The sequence below is a fragment of the Rhinolophus ferrumequinum genome, chromosome 2 (genome assembly GCF_004115265.2).
Source record: "Rhinolophus ferrumequinum isolate MPI-CBG mRhiFer1 chromosome 2, mRhiFer1_v1.p, whole genome shotgun sequence".
NCBI classification, from domain to species: domain Eukaryota; kingdom Metazoa; phylum Chordata; class Mammalia; order Chiroptera; family Rhinolophidae; genus Rhinolophus; species Rhinolophus ferrumequinum.
Window position 1 is genome coordinate 566,424 of NC_046285.1, and position 19,599 is coordinate 586,022.

Sequence of the window (19,599 nt, forward strand, 5' to 3'; positions counted from 1 at the left end):
CCTTGGTACCATGTCTAGTCCTCAAGAGTCTTGAGTTGGGTTTTCCATGAGTTATGGGAAAACTTCCGATCCCAGGACGCTCCACTGCCCTGGGTGAGGTAGGGGGTAGCTGTGGCTATTTTGCCGGCCTGCCTTCTACCTCCTCCTTTTATGCCAACAGTGCCTCCTTTTTCCTTTGAAGACTCCTCCAGCTTTTCCTAGTACCCCTGGTTGGGGGGACGTTCACTGTCTGTAATACCAGAATCAAAGGGTGAGCACATCACCTAGATGTGGCCAATCTGCAGATTTCACCCCCTTTGTTTCTGTAGCCGATTCAAGGATGGACGTGTGACCCAAGCCCAGCAAATCCATGCCAGGGCTTGCGACAGAACTATTGCCAGCGAGGAGCTTTTCCTCCCCTCTGGGGGCTGCCAGCTCCACTACAAGCAGCAGACTGACTGAGAGTAAGGCCAACCTGGAAGGCAGAGCTAAAGCGACTGCTGAGGACACACTTTGAACCCCTGGGTCGAACTGGACCTGATGGCGGCGTGATTTGGATGGGGACGAGGCACAGTGGAGCTAGGACCAGACCCAGCAAAGCAAAGCACGAACTTGGGCACTGATGCTTGTACGTGTCCATGTGCTTAGCACAAACTACAGAGGGAAGAGGCCTCCAGAAAGAGAACCCCCGAGAGTGTGCTGCACAGACACATGCATGTAGGCACAGACATTTCACGCCAGAATAGTGCAAATCATGAAGGGAGTGGTGGGGGACTTGCATCCAACAGAGAAGCGGGCTACTCTGAGTGGACAGGAGGTTTGACCACATTACTGGCATCTTTGTATGACACGCATTAGCTTTGAAACAAGAATGAAAATAAGAGGTGCATTAGGCAGCTATGAAGTAGCTTAATGAGTGTGAGTCCAAACAGCATTTCCAGAAGGCAGCAGCCTCTCTGGAGTCTTAACAGGACTTGTGCCACTGTCTCTCCCTAAGGGGCAATCCTCAGTGTTGTCATGTTTCTTCTGCGAGTACACGGAGGTGAGGAGGCCAGTCAGGGGGTCACACAGCCTGTGGGGCAGAGCAGACGTGCTGATGAAGGGAATTTTTCCCAAACTCCTGTGTTTGACTTACTACCAGAGGCATGTTTCCTGGGAAGCTAAGGAAGCTGAAACCACAGAGCCCTCACTTGTACGGGCCCTTCTTAGATCCTACACATAATTCTGGGTTCTTTTTCTTAAAAAGCGCCACCCAAAACTATGAAAGTTCCATGCGTTAGGCCCCGCAAGACATGAATCAGCCCCAACCCCACAGCACACCTGAGGCTGTTTCCCAGGGCTTCTCCCTGGCCTCTCAGGAGCCCCAAACCCAAGGTGTCATCAATAGCCTCTACTTCCAGAGGCTCTCTGCTCCTCCTCCTTTGCAATTCTTCCCCCTCACTGATGACTCAAGACACTTGTTATGCAAACGGCATCCACAGACACCCATTCTGCAAAACGCTTACGGGCCTCTTTTAAGGTCTTCCACATCTTAAAAATAAAACCAAATCCTCCTGCTTCTCCCTGGGCCAGTGTTGGGGGGGGGGAAGGGGGGGGCCCAGCCTGCAGAACGGAAGAAGTCCCATTTGATGGCCCATAAGAACATCTCCCATCTCCTGAGCTGGGATCCCTGTCCCCTGCTTTCCAACCTCTCAGGGCTGCAAGTCACAGTTGCAGGCTCTACTGCTTGGCTTTGACTCAGTTTCAACCCAGACACCCCTCCCTACCCTTCAGGCCTTCTTAGACTTTTAAGAGCACCCCAATCACAAGATTAAAGGGACACACCTGCCCTCCCCACCCCAGTACAGAGGAGCCCCCAACGCTGGCAGCACTAGAGAAGCCTGCGTGGGGAGCTGGTGCTCTGCCCAGAATCACCTCAGGACTTCTCACCTTCCTCCTTGGAATAGGTGACTGTCAGCATCCCTGGACTTCCAGGCATGCCCCAAACCCCAGTATTAAAGGGGACTCCCATTTCTCTTGGAGTTACATTGCAGAGCTCCTTGAAAACTAATGGTGATGGTATGGAGGTTCAGGACAAGTGACCCCAAGACGTTCCTCTGTGGAATGCATTGTTTTGTGCTAAAGGCAGCTTTAGCCATAGGCTCAAGAGAAACTTCTGCCCCTCCCTTGACTACCCAGAAGAACTTGAATTAGGGGCTTTGCCCATAATAAGAGATTATCAACAATAACCTCTTTTTGACCCTCCTTCCTATAGGGCAGGGCAAACTTCTGTTTACTAAGCATCTGCTCTTTCCATCCTGCAATGACCCTTTGAAGCCCCCAGGGCAGCGTACCTCGTCCTCAGCTCAGGCTGTCCTATGGACCCACGTTCCCTTTCTGTCTCTGAGCCTCTCGTCATGTGGGGTTCCTGTACATGTGTGTGTATTAATAAGTTTGGTTGTTTCCTCTTGATAATCTGTCTCATGTCTATTTGACTATATATTAGACCAGGCACAAGAACCTTGAGGGTAGAGGAAAGTTTGTTCCTCCCACACAATAGTGATCTGATCATAATATAATTATCATTGTTGTCATTATAATAACAACTAAACATTTACGCAGCAGTTACCATGTACCAGGCCCTATCGTAATCACTTTACATGTATTAACTCATTTAATCCTCACTACATCCTGGAAGGAAGATAGTACCTTTATTTTATTTAACTTTTCTACTTTCTGGGGGCCTCTTTGTTTTAATTGCAAAAGGAATGCATGCTCATTGGAGCAAATTAAATAGTATAGAGTTGTGTAAAGAGCAAGTTCACAGTCGACCCACACCTGCTGTCCTCTCTCTGTCCATCCCTGTTCCATTTCCACTCACTTGGTGCAACCAAGGCATGCAGTCTCATGTATACAGTCTGTCTTTATGCCAACACATACAAGCACATATCAGAAGGCTTTCTTACAATTCTCCCAAGTTTTTGGATAAGGAAAATGCAGCTCAGAGAGGTTAAGTGACTTCCGCAACATCACACAGCAGGCAAGTGGCAGAGCCAGCACTTACTTGACTCCCAAGTTTAATGGCAAAGTCTGTGACCTAACCCACTAGCCTACACTGCTTTCACAACTCATATCAGATTTCAATAAAAGGAATGACCATAATTATAACAAGAGAAAACAGCAGTGCACGTTGAGTGACTGATTATGGGAGGGTTTCGGGTGCACTACACATGTTCATCTAGACTTCCCCAAATCCTCGAGAGTGGGTCTTATTATTTGCACAGCCTCCCCCTTTTCCCCACTTACAGATGCAAGAATTCAGGCTTCAGGGCGTGGAGAGTCAAGAACTCTTATCACCACTGGTGGGTAGGTTTAAGTGGTAAAATCATGTAAAGTTGAAAACTCTCATCTCTTTTGACTAATTCCACTCCTAGGAACATGCTCAATATAAACTCATGCGTAAGGGCACAGGCAGACGTACACAAGAGTGTTCATAGCAGCGTCATTCAAAATGGCCTCGCAATAGAAACAACTCAATGCCTGTCGGTAGGAAAATGGATAAACAAACCACGGCAGAGTACTCTGCAGCCGTGAAAGTTAACTGACGATAGATATGTATAATAACATGAATATAGCTCAGTTATCTAATCAGGAATGAAGAGAGAAAGTTCTAGAAGATAACACGCAGCAAAATAACTTTTTTAAAAATACAGTTTAAAAAGAAAGACAAACCAGGACTTCTGGCTTCTGCTTATACGGTAAAAGCTGGAAAGAGCACTATTCTCATCCTTAAAGAACAAGAGTGACAAGCCAGATGAGATGCTAATTCACAACTTTTTTTCAACTCATCAGAGAGCTCAGGTTACAGGAAACCAATAAACTCAAAATCTAAGAAAAAGCAGGCACCCTTCAAAAAATGACAGAGAATGTGAACTTTGATTACCCAAAATACTTGGAAAAGTAATGGCTGAGAGTTTTCTAAAATTAATGATGTTCACCGAACCACAGAGTCAGGAAGATTAGAGAACAAGCCGGTTACACATAAAACAAAAACAAAAATACCCTGGCACATCATATTCAAACAGCTGAAAGAAAAAGACAAAGAAAACATATTCAAGGCAGCCAGAATAAAAAGACACATTAACTATAGAGAAACAAAAATAAGAAATACAACAGATTTCTCATAAAAATTATGCAGTCCAGAAGACAATGGAGTGACATGCTTAGAGTGTTAAAGAAAAATGTAAACCCAGAAATCTATACCCAGTAAAAATAGCACACATACACATTACATAGTAATAAAGGGGTCAATTCTCCAAGAAGATATAACATTCCTAAATGCGTGTTCACTTAAAAGGTCTTCATAATATATGAAGGTCTAATAATTAAATTCGCGAACACATCCTAGAAAAATTGCCACATACCTCATTGCTGAATATCACTATGGTCACCTTCAAAGTACTCCCTTTGGGAAGCTATGCACTGACACCAGTGCCTACCTACCCTTCAAAGCAGTTTTGGAACTCTTTTTCTGGATTGGCCATCAGAGCGGTCATCGTATTACCCTGGATGTCCTGAATGTCATCAAAATGTCTTCCTTTCAATATTTCCTTTATCTTCAAATAAACAAAGATGACATTGGGGGCCAGACCAGGTGAGTAGGGAGGCTGTTCCAATACAGTTATTTGTTTATTGGTTAAAAACTCCCTCATAGACAGTGCCGTGTGAGCTAGCACACTGTCGTGATGTAGGAGCCATGAATTGTTGGCGAAAAGTTCAGGTTGTCTAACTTTTTCATGCAGCCTTTTCAGCACTTCCAAGTAGTAAACTTGGTTAACTGTTTGTCCAGTTAGTAGAAATTCATAAAGAATAATCCCCTGATGTCAAAAAAAGGGTAACAACATCACTGCAATGAGTTTGCGAACTTAATTGTCAGACCTTATATGAAGCAAAAACTCATAGAATTGAAAGGATAAAAGGATAAATCCACAATCAATAGTTAGACTTCAACAATCCTTTCTCAGTAATTGATAGAGTAAGGAGAGAGAAAATCAGCAACAATATAGAAAAACCTGAACAACACTATCAACCAACTTGACCTATTGATATTTATAGAACACTCCACCCAACAACACCAGAATATATACCCATCCCTCCCTCCATGCATCCATCGCACAAACACAACTGGACATCTGTTATGGGTTAGGCACTATACTAAGCAGAGATGCATCAAGCTCCTTAAGGAGTTTACAGTCTAGCCAGGTAGACAGACTTATAGACAGATGGATGCAGAGGGAATAGCAGGGCCATTGAAGAGGGTGAAGCCCATGTACGCAGCACCTAGCACAGAAAAAGCACACAGTAAATATCTAATGAATGGATCTGTTTTACTGCTTTTGAACAGAATTTTAACAGGAACATACTAGGAACATATATTTTTGAATTATGAAAATATTTCACTTGCAACACATTTACTACTTATTTCTCCCACCAGAACGTGGCCTCCATGACAACAGTGACTGATCCTGTCTTGTTCATTGCTATACCCCAAGACCTAGTGTTATAGCTAGCACATAGCAGGTCCACAGTAAACATTTATATGCTAGAGGAATGTATTTATCTTCTAATTCTATAGGGTTCCTGATCCTGACATTGTCATTTTCAGCAATTGCCATTGCCATCGACCACTCTTGGTCTGCAGATCTATCCGTTGGACCTTTTGTAAGACTTCAAATTGAACTCTAGTTTTCCTTCCTTCCATGCCTTGTCATGGGCTTGCCTTGGCTTTGCTGACCAGCATTCATTCCCTGTCTTCTGGTAACTGTATTCTGACCATTTTCTTTTGGGGAACCATCCCTCCACAGTACCGTGAACTTCATGCAAGGCTGAGCCCACTTCTCCCACCAAGGGGTGAGTATGTGACCCTTCCTAGCAAACAAGTGACCCAGGATCACTATGTGGTACAGGGAAAATAATAATAATAATAGTAAAAATATTTATTATGTCCCAGACACTGTTTTAATGGGTGGACGGATGAGTAAATTGATAAATGAAAACATGGATAAGTGGGTGAATCAATGGACAGAGGATTGTCTGTGATTGATGACAGACAAATGAATGGACAGGTAAATCAATGGACAGATGGTTGGATGAACATAAATATAAGTGGGTGAATAAATAATGAGTAGAGAGATGAGTAGAGGGATGGATAGGTAGGTGTATGTGCACATGGAGTACACACCAACCAAGACCACATTCTAGGACATAAAAGAAATCTTAACAAATTTAAAAGAACTAGAAGTTAAGCAATCACTTCCAGATCACCCAAGGGAAATCCCAAAACATTCTGAATTAATGAATATGGAAGCACAACATATTAAAACTTGGCAGCTAAAGCTTTGTCAAGAGGGAAATTTATACCTTTAAATGCTTATATGGTATTAGAAAATAGGAAAAAGTTTCAAATCAAGACTCCACACTAAGAAATTAGAAAAAACAAAAGCAAATTAAACCTAGAGCAAGCAGAAGGAAGAAAATAACAAAGAACAGAAATCAATGGAATCAAAAATGGAAAAACACTTACTCTGATTTAGAACATCAACAAAATGGTGGCATGAAGTGAGCCTCTGTAAATGTTCCCTGGAATTTACAACAAATGGAACAACTATAACTCCACAAAGGACTCCCTGCACAGCAGACAGGCAAGACAAAGAGGCCCACTACTGAATTCACCTAAAGGTGGGCGAATCGCATGAGCGGGGGGACGAGGGAAGGGAGAAGTGTGGAGATGGAGTCGCACGGGCGCAGGACGCAGACCTAGCTCAGTGCTCTGAGCTCGCTGCATCTGGGAACTACCGCAGCTGCGGGAGAAGGAAGAACTCGGACTGTTAGGGCTCCACTTATGGCCCACAGGGCTGAGCAGATAGCATATAACACAGTGTGGGGACAGAGCCCCAAAATCAGTTTCCAGGCTCTCAGCCTCACATAGAAAGGTGCTGGCTCAGGTAGTAAATGGCCATCGACTGCGATCAAATGGCCAGCAGCTGTGGCTAGTTGGCCGTCAGCTGTAACCAGTGAGCCATTAGCCATGAATATAACTGCCGTGGCTAGGCTAGCAGAAAAAAGGGGGGCTAGCAAGAAGATGGTGGCTGAGCCTGTAAGCGGCTCAGTGAGGGTTGAGAATTGTGTTGCTCCTGGTTCCTGTGTCTCCAACCCAGCCGCCAGCGAGAGTATAGTGGTATGACTCCCCTACCTATGGCTCCATGGGTGTTCCTTTATGGCCTCACCATATCCTGCGTTCTTATGTGGGGAGCAGGAGCAGAGACCCCACAGACCCTGCCGGGCACCCCGCACGACACACGGCTGAACCCAAGGCTCACACGGCAGAGACCTCGGAGAAAATGAGCACACTGCCCTCATTTCCTCCTCCCTGCCAGGTCTCTGGATGTTGGGGAGCCAAGCTCCGTTTTGGCCCTCTCTTCACCCTTCCCCTTAGTGACCTCACCCACACTGAGGGCTTTGAACACCCTCTCCACAGCATTGGGCCCTTTTCTCTCCAGCCCGGGCTCTCCCTAACCTCCATGCTCTGACACCAATTACCACACAAAGGCTCTACCTGGGCATCTCATGAGCATCTCAAAGTCGCAGTGCCTCCTGTCCCCTCAGGTTCCCCGTCCCCTCCACACCTCAGTAACCTATGCCACCACCCTCTTCTTAGCAAGCACTAAGTACCATCTGGGTCCTCTCTTCTCTCCTCCCACACCCACCCTTCACTGACTCCCCTCAATTTATCCCTAGGATGCACCCCCACCCTCACCTGAGCCAGCACTTCCTCCCTCAGCCTTCGACCTTGCAGGAGGATTTATCTTCTAGAATTTCCTCTCTTTGGCTGTTGAAAGGGTCGGCACCCTCTTATGTTTCAGGTCTCAACTCAGAGAAGCTTTCCTGACTCTTGCCCTCCCTGTCACACTCTGTCACACTACCACTCTGTACCTAATGCTCTCTGAAGCTGTCTTGTTTCTTTGTGCATTTGTTTGTTCTGTGCCTTCTGCCTTAAAGTCAGCTCCAGAGGACAAGAGCCCCTTGTGCTTCTCACTGCACACCCAATACGTCGCAGTGTACCTGGCATGCAGGAGCACTTTAGCAAATATATGATTATGAATGTACAAAGTATGATAATAACTGAAATTATAGCTTGATTGATTCCACAAACAGGGAGATCATTACCTATGGAAGATGGCCCATTCTGTGGGCAGGTCCATCCAAAGATAACGGCCAGAACCTTACTATAGCTAGAGGGACTCTTAAAGAGGAAAGGCAGTTGTTGAAGGTCACAGGATAGCAGACGGCATTAGAGCTAAACGTCACGTCCATTTCTGACACACCAGTAGTGGGCGTCCTTCGGACACTGGTGTGACCGTGGCCTGAATGTCAGCCATCTAGCCCACTTTTCCCACCTGCTCCAAGGTGGGCCAGGCCCACTGGGAGGCTCTTCAGAAGGAATAACGGGCAATGGGCTTGCTTCTGGCTTGTACGTGTCTTTAGCCAAGCTTGACACATTCAGCAGGACTTAAAAGAGGTGATTAGCAAGTCTTGTTAGTACTAATGGGAGAGGGTTTATTGCTCTGTTCTCCTCTCCCAAGCAGCACAGGCGGAATAACTACAGCTTCTCTGGAAGGTTCCTGCAGCTGCACTACCTGGTGGATAGCCTCGAAGGGGCTGAGGACAGCCAGCCCCAAGCACTGAGCAGGGCTACTCTTGGGCCTGGAGAACCAGGGCCCAGGTGAAGGAAGGAAGTCCACACTGCAGGAGAGTTTCTGGTCATCACGGTATGTTTGGGGAATCAGAGTATTCTTTCATCAGAATATTACAATGCTGTGCTCACGTGTGACTTTAAGATGTAGCAGTCTTCTTCAATGTGATTCATTACATCGAAGGGTCAGTTTGCCCTCCCTCCCTACCCCCAACCCCCTCCTTCTAGAGAAGGAAGCTTGCTTTCATGGGGAATTTACTTTGCACTAGGCCCCTGGCCGCGGGCTTTCAGACATTTCTCTAACCTACGTGTATAAAGTGTGCCATTTGGGACGCCAGTGACCCTGATGGGCAGGCCGGTGAGGAGCTGGGGCTCCGGAGCCTAAGCACTGCCCCAGGCCCCAGTGCCAGGCAGTGACATGGCCCAACTTCAACGTGAGTCTGTGGGACACGAAGTGTTCGTGCAAATGGAACTACAGCAGTCTCCCTATACTCAGGTTTAACTCGTTACCCATCTTCTCATTCCTAGAGCCTCACATCGAGTGTGGCACCGTACGTGCCTTCTGAGAGAGGGGCACCAGCATGCAGAAGCAGGCCAAGGTGTGGAGACAGGTAGGCAGACAGACAGACAGATAGCAGGTGCTGATGAGTTTGTTTGAGACCTGGCTCAGGCCTCACATGAAGCCCAGACTCGCCCCGGAATTCTCAGTTCCATGAATTAACACATTAAGCCACTCCTCCCCCCTGCTTTTTCCCCACTTGCATCAGTTCTTCCAGCCAAATGCGCAGGCTCCTCTGTGTTCCCCGTCTGGACTCTGGTTCCAGCTGAGGACGCACAGTGCACGTTCCCTTGGTCCTCCTACATCATGTTCCCTCTCTCGGAATCCCTGAATGCTCCACTTCCCTGCACCCGCCCCTTCACCCCCTGCAACCTTGGACATTCCTCTTTGTTCTGATGCCGTTGTCCGTTTCCAGAGCAAGGCCCTGATGGCACTGGGGACATTCCTTACTCAGGGCCTGCAACTGCCATTCCCTTGGCCAGGCTTTCATGTGACACATTCCCCTTTTTCACTCCAGACTTGACCAAACATCATCTCCTCAAGAAACCCCCTCCGACACCCCCTCCTAGAGGGCCTCTCCATGCCCCTGACTCTTACACCTTCCACTGCTCATTTTCCTTGGTTGCAGTCAGCACGGCCTGAAATTACACCTTGTCTATTTATGAGAGAATTACCTGCCACACCTGGAACGGCAGTGTGCAGTGAGGGTGTTCCCCCTGGGCCCGGCGTTGGGCCTGCCTCCGCATGGAAGCGCTGTATGCGAGGTTCGACAATGAAGTTCGCAACTTGTTGCAATGATGTTGCTAACCTTTTGTGATATCAGAGGGATTATTCATTATGAATTTGTACCAACTGGACAAACAGTTCACCAAATTGACTATTTGGAAGTGCTGAGAAGGCTGCATGAAAAAGTTAGACGACCTGAACTTTTCGCCAACAATTCATGGCTCTTGTATCATGACAATGCACCAGCTCACACTGCACTGTCTGTGAGGGAGTTTTTAGCCAGGAAACAAATAACTGTATTGGAACACCCTCCCTACTCACCTGATCTGACCCCCAATGACTTCTTTCTTTCCCTGAAGAGAAAGGAAATACTGAAAGGAAGACATTTTGATGACATTCAGGACATCAAGGGTAATACGATGACAGCTCTGATGGCCATTCCAGAAAAAGAGTTCCCAAATTGCTTTGAAGGGTGGACTAAGCTCTGGTGTCGGTGCATAGCTTCCCAAGGGGAGTACCTGGAAGGTCACTGTAGTGATATTCAGCAATGAGGATGTAGCACTTTTTCTAGGGTGAGTTCACAAACTTAATTGTCAGACCTCATATATTCCCAAAGCTTCAGTTTCTACAGATCTTTTCTTAGACCATGAATTGTGATCAAGGAAGAAACAGTGACAGAATTTGTATAAATACGATCATTACCAGAAATGAAAAGTCTGACAAAAAGGGTGTTGACAACTGCTTAAAATACCCCACAACAGGAAAGAAGTCGTTTGGGGTTAGGAAGAGCTGGGAAATTGGATTCTTTTATGTTTTAAAGACTTGCTTACTTTGCAGTAACGTTTTTAAAAAGACTCAATAGCTTGGTTTGGAAGCTTCTAGCACTCTGAGAGGACCCTCTTATCAGCTGGGCTGCAATGTCTCAGGCATCTCCATGTGCAGAGTTGAGCATGGACTGCCAGCGTTCTGTGGACCCAAGGATGAGGCAGAGTGACCTAGGAAGTCAGTACAGTTGACCACAGCAGGGAACTGCTGACCTGACCACTCTGCATATGGCTGAATGGTATGTCCCGATGTGTGGCACAGTAGCTTGGGCACTGAGACAGGACCTGAACCCTTTGGGAGACCCAAGCTCCATCCAGGATTTAATTTTAGCTGGACCAAGTCTTCCCTGGGACCTGCCCACAAACCCCAAAGGAGACATCCAACAGTCAGGAGTAGAATCAAAATCCCCTGAAGGCATCAGATCAGGGTAAGCACATTCGGATGCTATAAAAATCTCCTATGTCAAGGTGCCTTGGATTTGTTCTTCCTTAGGTCTAAGTATATACAAGGAAGAGTTTGGTTGCCAAATGGAATACCTAGACAAGTTCCTTCATCCACCCATCTATTTATTCTTCATCCGTCCGTCCTTCTACCCACTATCCGTGTATCCACCCACCCAGCTACTCATGCACTCATCCACCCGTGACTTCCATTCCTTTACCCACCTATCCATGCAGCCATCCACTCATCATCTCTACACACATCCATGCAGCCACCCAGCCCCTGACACGTCCGTCACAAACACTGGGCATCAGTTATGGGCCCGGCACTCTACCAAGCAGACATGCACCCAGCCCCTCAAGGAGCTTGCAGTCTAGCCAGGAGACAGCTCACTCCTCCTCCAGCATGGCTGGCGTTAGGAGACAGACATAGACGCAGGGCCGCTGAAGGGAATGAAGCCCGTGTGCCCAGCACCTTGCACAGCGAAAGCCCTCTGTAAATGTCTGATGAACGGAATTTGTGTTAGTGGTTTTAAATGTGCTTCCAATAGGACTTTAATATGAGGCATATCATGGCATAAATGTTTGAATTATGAACATATTTTATTTGTTAACCTGTTCATGTCGGCCTTCCCCGTCCCCCATAGAATGAAGCAACCAGGAGATCAGTGACTGCTCCTTCTCCTTCACAGCTGTACCCAGGGGCCTAGGGTGACAGTCTGCACATAGTGTTTACAGTGTTCTCAGCAAACACTCACATGCTAAATAAACTTCTGTTTTGGTTCGCGGCCCTGACTTTCATTTCCGATTTTCAGCCATTCTCTTCTTTGCCTTAGAAAACGTCAGCCACTCTTGGTCTGTAGACCTGCCTTTTGGAGCTTCTTCAGTGTTTGAAGCTTGAATCGCCCCAGCTGTCCATCCTTCCATGCCGTCATAGGCATCTGATGGCTTTGCCCACCCAGCTTTTATTCCCTGACTTCCTGTAGCTGTGTCCGGACCATTTCCCTCCTTCCACCGTGGCGCTCCCCTGGGGGCTCAGCGCCGGGGCCGGCCTGTGTTCCAGGCCAGGCCAATATGAGCTCTGCACTCCTGTCACCAGGACTGGTTCCGGGACAAGCCAGAGAGAGTAGTAGGAGGCTTCAGTCATATGCCAAGAACTGTTTTAAATACTGTTCATTTACTAACTCTTTTAATTCTTAAAACAACAAAACCTTATAAGGTGGATGAGCTATTATTGGCCTCATTTCACAAATGAGGAGACTGAGCCTCAGACAGGTTAAGGGAGTTGCTCGAGTTCACACAGCTCTTAAGTAGCAAAGCTAGGATTTGAATCCTGCTGTCTACCTCCAAAGTTCATTCTCTATAAATTACCAAGTCTTCTGAGCAAAGGCCAAAGCCACACCAATGAGTCAGTCCCCACACTTGGGCTCGATCTACTGAACAAGGTGTCCTCCTGCCACTGTGAGCCTGGACCTATCGGCCCCCCACAAAGAAAGAGGCTCCCGAGGAGGAAGCTGACCAGGGGCACGCAGAGCAGGGAGGGAGAGGTGGGGGGCCAGTGTTTACGCTCCTGGATCCACCCACACCATAAGCAGAAGGCTGGCTGGATTTTTAATTTTCACGGGCCCCAAATTCCTTTACTGGAATTTTAGTGGGCCCTGGGTCCATTTGAGTTGAGTTTCTGTCCAGACCAGTAAGTTGGGTTGTTTCCACTCACTTCAAGCCTGGGACCCAAACCTGCCCCCACCCACTCAGAAGCAGTTTAGACTTTGCATGCTGGCTTCTGTCCAGTCTCTCTACCCTGCACACCCAAATCCTTCCATCTGTTAGCACAGCCTGCCCAAACCTAAGGCCACCTTGTAGCGGCCCCACCCCAGCCCCCGGCAGGCTGGGGGGCTATGCTATCTGACCCTGAACTGCCAGGCAGGGACCCGAGGAGCCCAGCAGCTTCCCATGCTGCAATCTCCCTCCTGTGCCCATGATACAGACTCACCCTGTGCTAATGACCTTCCACTTCAGTTTCCCTTATCGCCTTACTGCATAGCCCTGGCTTGGGGACACTTGCTGACGTTGTCCCTCTGCCCTGATCCGGCTGGAATCCTGCTGTAAACCAACGGCCCACGCCTGCTCCTCGCCCAACACCCTGGTCTGGAGACTTCCGGAGGCCTGTCCTTCCCTCCTCCCTGCTTCCCTCTCCTGAAAGAACAAGCACTCCACAGACCTTCCTCGGGGCACCTCATCGCTCTCCCTGCACCCGACAGGGACAGTGAGGCACAGCAGCTCAGGCCCCTCTCCTGTCACATGCTCGCAGGGCTCCATCAGTGCCCACCTGCTGCCCTGGCTCACTCCTCCCTGAGCACCAATGCCTGCCAGGCCCTTCCCCAGGCCTCCCAGCCAGGTGTCAGTGCCAAGGCCACCTTCTCAGAGGCCCCTGCCCCCGCCATTCCTGCTGGGCCCTGCCTGATTTTCCTCGTGGCACACCGCTCTGATGGAGACACCTTCTTTCTGTATGTGCTGACAGTTATCTCACTCTTGTCCACCAACTGTCACCCCCTGTGAGGACAGAAACCTCACCTGCTCTGTTCACAGCCTTATCCGAGCATCGGCACAGTACACAGGGGAAGTCAATAAATATCTGCTGAATGGAGGAATGACGTGCTCTGAGCCTACTGCGGTGGGATCAGGAAAGGCCACCTGGTGGGCGGGCGCCTGAGCAGACCCCAGAAGCCGGCCTCCTGGCCCGAAGCATCTGACCCTCACACCGGCCTGGGCTGCCTGGGGTTCCCCGAGAGCCACACCCAGATAGGCCCAGGCCCCCAGCACAGAGCTCAGGGCCAGCAATAATCACACCAGAACGAATCGCAGGCACCCGGCCCTGTGCTGGGTACGTGGCCCCCTCAACAGCCCTAGCGGAGGGGTCACCGTCGGTGGGTGGAACTTGCCAGCGCCACACGGCTAGGGAGCCAGGATTGGGAAGAGGTGGTGAAACGGCCCACGGGGGAAAGGTGAGTCTCCTAAGCTGGACTCCACGTTCTTCTTGTTAGAAGCAGGTAAGTGAGCCTGTGGCACTGCCCTGAGAGCGGGCGGCCAGAGTACTGGGGAAGCTGGAGGTGAGCCCAGACAGCAGGCTGTGGATCCTGGAGGAGCCTGCATCAGAAGAGCAACACCACATCCGGGGGCATGGGGCACCAGGCAGCAGCGTTTCAAGGCTGATCCCTGGCCCTGCCTACACCCCCGGCCAGCCCCCGAATGCTCAAGGCCGGGACACAGGCACCAGGTTGTAGCTGCCTTACTCTCACGGTTGGCAACCCAGCCTCAGGATCTGGGCTTGCTCCTTTTAGTCCATTCGTGGGCCCTCACTCCACTGCTAACGCCTGACTCCTTTTATTTCAGTTCCCTTCTTCCCTTGATGGCTCCCGAGCCATCCTGAGAGCCAGCTCTGAGACTGCCCAGGTGACGCTGAGCCCTAGATGCCCTGACACCTGAGCTCAGCACCTGGGGTAGGTACACACTTTGAGCCCAGGAAGTTCCCCGAGCCCCCATTTCTAGGCCTCCAGTGCCTGCATGCACTTCTGTCCCTGGACAGCTCGTCTAGGACTGAGACACCTCCTGGTGCTGGGCCAGGCCCTACGCGTGCCCTGCTCTGAGGGCCCATAGACCTGGGTGAGGGATCCCGAGAGGCTGAGGAGAAATACCAGACCCATTTTTGGTTCTCCTTCAGAAGAGGGTCTCCATGGTGAGAGTGTGGTCCTGACATCCATCCCTGTTGTGGGGACAGAGTCCCAGAGAGCAGTTCCCAGGCTCTCAGCCTCACGTGGAAAGGTGCTGACTCGGGTAGTAGATGGCCGTCAGCTGTGGCTAATCGACCATCAGCTATGACCAGTTAGCCAATTAGCCACTGATATAACTGCCGCGGCTGCGTTGGTTGGTCAGTCAGTGGGTTGGCAGGCAGAGAAGCGGACAGCAGGTTGCAGGTTGTGTGGCTCCAGCCTCCAGTGAGACTATAGTGGTCTGACTCCCCTACTGATGGCGCCGTGGGTGTTCCTTTTTGGCCTAGTCATATCCTGCGTTCTTATGTGGGGAGCGTGACCACAGACGCCGCAGGCCGCCCCGCATGACAAATGGCGCAGCGAGCAGGGTCCCCCGCACGACACCTGTGCTCACCGGTCTCCCCTTCTACGAGGCCAGAAAGAATCACAGCCAGGACTTAACATGGTCTCATCGTCCACACTGCTATCTTAATAGCAGGGGATACAGGTTTTTCCATGCCGAGAACAAAATAGAATTTTCCTTTCTGAATTGTTTACATAAATAAAATGTAACCTATGAAGTAAACCATAAAGTAAGCTACATTGCAGGCAAATACCCCGACAGGATGAAAATCATCAAGGGTCCCCATCTGGGCTGTCCCCCTCCACCCTCTACTTGGCGGAGTCCTAGCCCCTTCCAGCCCTGCTCTGATGGGGGTGTGTCTGGGCCCTTCTCCACTGCACCCCAGAGTGGATGGGTCCAGGAGTGGACTCAGCAGACCCATGCCTGCTGCCATCTCACCACGACAGGCGGTCCCTGTTCCAGCTCACCCTATTTCTATCTGCAGGCCAGAGAAAAGCGCTAAAGCTCATGTTTTAAGCTCAGACACAAAGCCTCCCTAACATTGGACCCCAGACCTTTCTAGAGCTTGCACAGTCTGGGACTGCCTTCCACACAGTCCCACAGCTCGTCTGCGTTGCCTTGTGCGACACCCAGGGCACACCCACAGCTGTGTTTCCACACACGCTCTCCATTTTATTTACTGTCCTGATGGTCCTGGTCCCCAGGGCAGGCCACACGCTCCAAAACAGGAGTCCTCCTTGTTAAAATCCAGAAACACACTTTATTCAGTTGATAAAGAGCAGCTGCCGCAACCCCCCCTAAACCCTAGGGCATCCTCCATTCACAATTAACCCCTGGTGCAGATGGCCACAGCCAGGCCCTCCGAGAATGCTTGGAGATCAGGGAGGAACGTGCCTGTGTGCTACTAAGTTGCATTTGGGGGCACTTTCCCTCTGGCAGGCCTGAGGTGAGAGCACTGGGACAGGGAGGTGTGAGACCGAATGGAGAAGGAAACGGACATGAAGATAGACAACCACCTGGGAGCAGCCACGGGGTGGCTCCAGCGGGGGCTGACTCAGGGACAGTCCAACCAGCCGGCCATGGGCTTTGGAAGCAGCTGTGTCCCCAAGACACAGTGATAAGAGCACAGCATCATCTTCTTACTTCCAAGATGGCGCAAACGTTCTTTAGCTCATTTATTGCATTTCCACTTTTTTATATTAAATCTATGAGCATCTTGGAAGCTGGACCCTAGAAGTTCCTGAGGTCATTCGGCCCAATCCTACCCTGGATGCTCCAACATCCTTTTTGACTCACCAACTTGACAAAATCAATACATAGTTTTGAGGGAAAGGAAGCCAACAGTGTGCTCCTGAGTGAGAACCTTAAGCTGCTGGTCTCTTTTGTAAGTTTTCCATGTAGGGCAGGGTCTGCACCAATGGGGCCGTTTACCCTGAAACGCAAGCTCCCGGCTGTGCCTGTGCTGGCTAAGGGGCTGCGTGTTGAGGGGTGGGGGTGGTCTCAGCCACAGGTTCTGGCTTGGGCTCCGTGCTCCAGCCTCCCCTACCTCACTGCACCCCATAAGTGGAGCCATGTCAGCAAAGTGCAGCCCCAGCTGCGCAGGTGTTGCAGGGACAAACGCCCCACCCTCCAGCCCCAAATGCCTCTTGGAAAGCGGTGGGAGCTGCAGGTTTCTCCCTGCCTATGGAGGATGCCAGGACGTCATCAGCCTTCCACGACAGCCCTCAGCACCGGCTGCAGGGTCCTCTTCCAGCTGCAAACGCACACACACACTTCCATCCTTGCCCAAGTGCTGTTATACTCACACTGCTCATCCCCATTCACTGCCTTTGCCATGAAGAGAGGAGCAGCGTGAAGAAGCAGCAGTGTTGGTGCTGCTCATGCCTGGGAGCAGGTCAAGGTCCTCCTCTGAAGGACGCCCCGTAACGGGCTGGACAGGGCCTGACATCCATCAGGTCGAGGACCACCGACGGCTCCTCTGAAGGACGCCCCGTAACGGGCTGGACAGGGCCTGACATCCATCAGGTCGAGGACCACCAACGGCTCCTCTGAAGGACGCCCCGTAACGGGCTGGACAGGGCCTGACATCCATCAGGTCGAGGACCACCAACGGCTCCTCTGAAGGACGCCCCGTAACGGGCTGGATAGGGTCTGACATCCATCAGGTCGAGGACCACCGACGGCTCCTCTGAAGGACGCCCCGTAACGGGCTGGACAGGGCCTGACATCCATCAGGTCGAGGACCACCGACGGCTCCTCTGAAGGACGCCCCGTAACGGGCTGGACAGGGCCTGACATCCATCAGGTCGAGGACCACCGACGGCTCCTCTGAAGGACGCCCCGTAACGGGCTGGACAGGGCCTGACATCCATCAGGTCGAGGACCACCGACGGCTCCTCTGAAGGACGCCCCGTAACGGGCTGGACAGGGCCTGACATCCATCAGGTCGAGGACCACCAACGGCTCCTCTGAAGGACGCCCCGTAACGGGCTGGATAGGGTCTGACATCCATGCGGTGAAGCAAAAGCAAACCACGCGAAACAAAATCGTGCACAGGCAGGAGACCAATTGTCTGCAATAACCATCCATTTCTAGCTGGCACAAAAGAGCCCTTCAGGCAAACACAAGCCCTACAAACAGACCACCAGCTGCCCCAAAGCCTAAGATCATAATAATGGTAAGTATTATTACCGTTTTTATTATAATAGTAACGTGCATTTTAATAATACTTTATACTATAAACAAAACCCACCACAGACATTTGGAAAGGCCTGCTGCAGCTCACACATGGAAAAATCTCACTCTTCGTGGGAAGACAAGTGAACCCACAATTTGAAAACTCTGTAATGGACCTAAGTATGGAGCAGAAAAGTTACAACCTAACTCAGCCCAGGAGGTTACAGGGGCGGCCTGGAGGAGGCAGCCTTTCCATTGAGCCTCGACAGAAGAAGCAGGCATTTCCTAGGTAGAAGAGCAGGAAGAGTTCCCTGGGAGCAGGGAACAGAATGAGCACAGGCCTGAAGTGGAACAGCATCTTGCACGGAGGGGACCGCGAGCTATGTATGCAGTGTGGCTGAAGCTCAGTGTCGGGCTTCAAGAGGCAGACAGACGGTGAAGCAGGCACAGGGCAGGTACCTAAGGGTCCTGCAGCCTGTGCAAGAGTTCGGATTTTACCACAAGGCAAAACTTGAATCTCTGTCTCCGTCTCTCTGTCTCTCTATCTCAGGACACTCACTCTGGGAACCCAGACACCATGCTCTGAGACAGCCCAGGCCACCTGGTGTAGGCAGGTGTCCCAGCCAACAGCCTCAGCTAGACACCAAGGTGACACCAACATCGTCAACAAGACCCAGGAGTGACAAAGCCCCAGAGATCCCAGTCCCAGGCCTCCATGCCTCTAAGTCTTCCAGCTGGTGGCCCAGCTGTTGTAGAGCTGAGGCCATCCTGATCTACAGGGGCTGTGACAGTAAATATAGGAATATTGTTGTATGAAGTCACTGAGGTTTGGGAGCTTTGTTCCCTGACTGAGTTGGCCTCCCGGCCCTCCTGAGTCAGGCCAGCTGTCCTTGGAGCATTGCACATTCTGCTGGACTGCACGCATCTGGTTTGTCACTCAGCTGCCTCCTAGTAATGTGGGCAGGGAGAGTGAGAGCAGCCTACCAAGTCTCCTTGTTTCCTTCCCAATTGGAAGACCATGTCTTTTGGATCCCCTCGCACACCACAGGTGAACATGGTCAATCTTTATGTGGCCACCCTTTTCTGTGTCTGTGTGTGTGTGTATGTGTGTGTGTGTCAGTATCCTGGTCAATACCTCCTCCAGGAGGGAAGGAACGAACCATCTCGTCCACGTCCCTCATTCTCTCCACCCCACCCCGTCCTGTGCTCAGCTCTGAGCCTACCTTGCCAGGGGGCTGGGCTACAGAGCCCATCTCAGAAAAGCTGGAAAAGAACAGCCTGGGGGTCCCTACCCATCGTCTCCCAGACAACACAGGGGCATCCCAGGCTAAGGAACAGGTGGTCTGTGGGCCCAGAGGTCAGAGCCAGTAGCCACAGTAAGGGTCCAGGTGGGTAGCAGACCCACAGGGCAGCAGACCCAGCCCAGAACCATGAAGGACCCCTGCCCCAGAGACCTACCCCAACCTGGACATGTACAGGTCACAGGCCAGGACAGCAAGAACTTCAAAGGCAACCTCTGTTTGGTGCTATAGAGATTTGTCAGTCTCTTA

At 50.3% G+C, this 19,599-nt stretch overlaps 1 protein-coding gene across 1 annotated transcript in view; it reads right to left on the bottom strand.

The window, feature by feature from the left end:
- The window catches only part of IQSEC1 (IQ motif and Sec7 domain ArfGEF 1), a 467,442-nt gene that overhangs the window by 320,488 nt on the left and 127,355 nt on the right, over nucleotides 1-19,599 (bottom strand). The window lies entirely within an intron of this gene.